This window comes from Miscanthus floridulus, chromosome 3 (genome assembly GCF_019320115.1).
Source record: "Miscanthus floridulus cultivar M001 chromosome 3, ASM1932011v1, whole genome shotgun sequence".
Lineage (NCBI taxonomy): Eukaryota > Viridiplantae > Streptophyta > Magnoliopsida > Poales > Poaceae > Miscanthus > Miscanthus floridulus.
The window spans coordinates 25775497-25779889 of record NC_089582.1 but is presented as its reverse complement, the minus strand read 5'-3'; the positions used below and the strand labels follow the sequence as shown (position 1 = coordinate 25779889).

Here is a 4393-nt window from a genome sequence, read left to right as displayed (position 1 = left end):
CTATTTAACACGTACCCGAGGGCCAAGGATAGGTCACTCGTTAACCCTAAACTTTACATGGTATACAGAGCCACTTTCCCTATAGAGTTTTGGCATGGCCTCCTCCTCCTCCGCGCAGCACACCGTGCTTGCTTCCCTAGGTTTTCTGCCGGTCAGTGAAAAGCTGACCCGCGGGAACTTTCCAGGGTGGCGCGCTCAAGTCCTCTCCTCAATCAGAGGAGCGGAGGTCTACGAGTTCCTCAGTCCCACGGCGGAGCCCCCCGCCAAGTTCCTGCCCAAGAAGGAAGGAGGGGAGAAGGAGGCGGCGCCGATCCTCAACAAGGAGTACACCACGTGGGTCGCGAAGGACCAACAGATCCTGAGCTATCTGCTGGTCTCCGTTTCAAAGGAGATTTTGCAACAGATCTCCACCGCGACTACGGCCGCCGAGGCGTGGGCCGGCATCGAGGGGTTCTTTGCCTCTCAATCTCGCGTGAAGTTGATCAGTACCAGGATGGCCTTGGCGACGGCATCCAAGGGTACTTCTTCCATTGCCGACTACTAATCCAAGATGAAGTCGCTCGCTGACGAGATGGCTTCTGCTGGGCGCCGTCTTGAAGATGATGAGATGGTGTCCTACATCCTCACAGGCCTCGACGACGACTACGATTCTGTGGTCACTTCTGTCGCAAACAGGGTTGAACCTATCTCCCTGGGCGAGCTCTACACCCAGCTGATCAGCTATGAGCAGAGGCTGGAGATGCATAATGGAGGATCTCAATCCTCTGCTAATCTGGCGTCCCGAGGAGGGCATGGCTCCAACAACAACTTCAACCGTGGCCGCGGTGGTTTCAGCCGTGGCGGCGAAGGTGGTGGACGCAACCCGAAGAAAGCGCGGAACAACAACAACACTGTGCGCCATCCTTTCCAGGCAGGACTCATCTGCCAGGTGTGTGGAAAGGAGGGACACCCGGCCTACCGCTGCTTCAAAAGGTTCGATGCTTTAGTTACAGGTCCACCGTAGAAGTCTGCTTCAGCCGCCATGTCGTCTTCCTATGGAGTAGACACCAATTGGTATATGGACTCGGGAGCCACCGACCACATCACCGGTGAGCTTGATAAGCTATCGGTGCGTGACAGGTATCACGGAGGAGACCACATCCATGCTGCCAATGGGTCAGGTATGGAGATTTCACATGTTGGTCATAGTGTTGTGCAATCCCCATCTCATAATATTCATCTACATAATGTTCTTCATGTTCCCGCTACTAGTAAAAACCTAGTATCTGTTAATCGTCTTACACGAGACAACAATGCCTTTGTTGAGTTTCATCCTGATCAATTTTTTATAAAGGAGGCGGTGACAAAGAGAACGCTCCTCAGAGGCAAGGCTGAAGGAGGCCTCTACCCTATCAAGTCCATCCCGCATAGGTCGTCACCAAATAAACAAGCTCTTGGAGCCACCAAGCCTTCTGCGTCCATCTGGCACAGTAGGCTAGGCCATGCATCTACTGCCATCGTTAATCAAATTCTTAGTCGCCATAAGTTATCTTGTGTTCAGGATGTGAACTTTAAACATGTGTGTGATTCGTGTCAAAGGGGCAAGAGCCATCAGTTGCCCTATCCAAAGTCAACTAGTGTGTCGACTAGTCCTTTGGAACTTATTTTTTCTGATGTTTGGGGACCTGCGCCAACTTCTGTTGGCCATTTCAATTATTATGTGAGTTTTATCGATGATTACTCTAAATTCACTTGGATCTATTTACTTCGTCACAAATCCGAAGTTTTTCAATGCTTCCGTGATTTCCAGAACCTAGTTGAGCGTCAATTTGACAAGAAAATCCGTGCTATGCAGGCTGATTGGGGAGGGGAATACAAATCCCTCAACTCCTTTTTTAAGCGAGTAGGCATTCATCATCTTGTATCCTGCCCGCATGCCCACCAACAGAATGGAGCCGCCGAGCGCAAACATAGACATATTGTAGAAATGGGGATTACTTTGCTTGCTCATTCATCCATGCCACTAAAATTTTGGGACGAAGCATTCCTCACTGCCGTATTCTTGATAAATCGCCTACCTTCCAAAGTCATTAGTGATGACACACCTTTCGGCCGGTTCCATGGTCATGAACCAGATTACCAATTTCTTCACATGTTTGGTTGTGCGGTGTGGCCAAATCTCCGCGCCTACAATAGCCGCAAACTCCAATTCCGCTCTAAACGTTGTGTCTTTCTTGGCTATAGCAATTCTCACAAAGGGTTCAAATGTCTTGATCCAAGTGAAGGCAGGATCTATGTCTCCCGTGATGTTGTCTTCGATGAAGGAATTTTTCCTTTCTCTTCTCTCCATCCAAATGCTGGTGCAAGACTCCACGCTGAGCTTCAAGTCTTGCCCGACATCCTCCTCAATCCATCCATGTCATTCCCGGATGCACAAATACGTGATCAACATTTGATTTCTCCTAACCAGACTAATGCTTCCTTGAGTGGCTGTGATTCTATGCAGGGTGCAGAAAAAAATTTGGATGAAAATCGTGAAAGATCGGCTGAAAATTCAGTTCCAATGCCTCCATATCACATGTGTCATGGTGGAGGAGGCAGCGTGGGTTCCCAAGATGCTTCTCCTGGCATCGGCAGGGGATCGGGCTCAGCATCGCTGTCGGGATCGCAGCCGCAACAGCAGAATGGATCGGGGGATTTGTCTACGGGATCGTCTGCGGATTCCATGGGGCCGCACGTCTCTCCATCATCTCCTGTGTCCGCGCACCCAGATCCGGTCGAGGGGGGACACCAACAATCTCCTGACGGTGATGCTGTGCTATCGAGCGGATCCAGTGCGGCGTCCTGCGGATCTGATGCATCCACTGCCCCTACATCCTCAGCTGTGGCAGATTCATCTTCACCTCAGAGACCCACAACACGACTGCAGCACGGTATCACCAAGCCCAAGATACATACCGATGGAACAGTAAGGTGGGGAATGACTGCTTCTACTATACCAGAAGAGCCTCGCAATGTTGATGAAGCCTTCAGTGATCAGAAGTGGATCTCGGCAATGGATGTTGAGCACCAAGCATTACTCAAGAACAAGACGTGGCATCTAGTGCCACCACCAAAGGGCAAGAACATCATCGGTTGCAAATGGGTGTACAAGGTGAAATGCAAGGCTAATGGATCCATTGATAGGTACAAGGCACGGTTAGTCGCAAAAGGATACAAGCAACGTTATGGGATAGACTACGAAGATACTTTTAGTCCTGTGGTTAAGGCAGCTACCATCCGCTTAGTTCTATCCATTGCAATGACTAAGGGATGGTCGTTACGACAGTTGGATGTACAGAATGCCTTTCTTCACGGAATCTTGGATGAAGAGGTGTATATGCATCAACCACCAGGGTATGAAGACAAGTCTCATCCTCACTATGTGTGCAAGCTAGGCAAAGCTCTCTATGGTTTGAAGCAGGCCCCACGAGCTTGGTATGCTCAGCTTTGTGCAAAATTGCAGTCCTTGGGGCTCATCCCATCTAAAGCGGACACATTATTTTTCTACAACAAGGGGTCATGTTGTGTGTTCGTATTAGTGTACGTTGATGACATCGTAGTGGCAAGTTCATCTCCCGAAGCCACAAATGCACTACTCAGTGATCTACAGATTGACTTCGCTTTGAAAGATTTGGGAGACTTGCATTACTTTCTGGGAATAGAAGTAAAAAAGGTGAAGGAAGGGTTAGTACTCACGCAACAAAGGTATGCAGCAGATATCCTTGCACGATCTGGAATGGACAAGTGCAAAGTCATCGATACACCCATGTCAAGTACAGAAAAGCTGAGCGCTGTAGAAGGAACGGCACTAGGGCCAGATGACTCAACCAAGTATAGGAGTTTGGTTGGAGCGTTGCAGTATTTGACACTTACCCAACCTGACATTTGTTTTGCAGTAAACAAAGTGTGTCAGTATCTACATGCGCCTACAACAGTTCACTGGAGTGCGGTGAAACGTATTCTCAGGTATGTGCGAGGAACTATGAATCTTGGGTTACGAATTGAAAACTCCAAGAACATGATTGTTAGTGGTTTCTCCGATGCCGATTGGGCTGGCTGTGTTGACGACAGGAGATCAACCGGTGGGTTTGCAATATTTCTGGGTGACAATCTTATTTCCTGGAGTGCTAGGAAACAAGCGACTATGTCACGTTCTAGCACAGAAGCTGAATACAAGTCCCTAGCAAACGCCACTGCAGAATTGATCTGGGTTCAGAAGCTACTCTCGGAGCTTAGAGTTCCCCACTCTCCGGTAGGCCGTTTGTGGTGTGACAATCTTGGTGCAACATATCTATCTGCGAATCCCATGTTCCATGCAAGAACAAAGCATATTGAGATTGACTTCCATTTTGTCAGAGAAAGAGTTGCACAA

At 48.9% G+C, this 4393-nt stretch overlaps 1 non-coding gene across 1 annotated transcript; it reads left to right on the top strand.

The window, feature by feature from the left end:
• The first annotated feature begins 589 nt into the window (after positions 1-589).
• On the top strand, positions 590-728 carry LOC136547756 (small nucleolar RNA Z247). Its single transcript, XR_010781713.1, has one exon. It is a non-coding gene; the product is annotated as a small nucleolar RNA Z247 (small nucleolar RNA).
• The last annotated feature ends 3665 nt before the right edge of the window (positions 729-4393 follow it).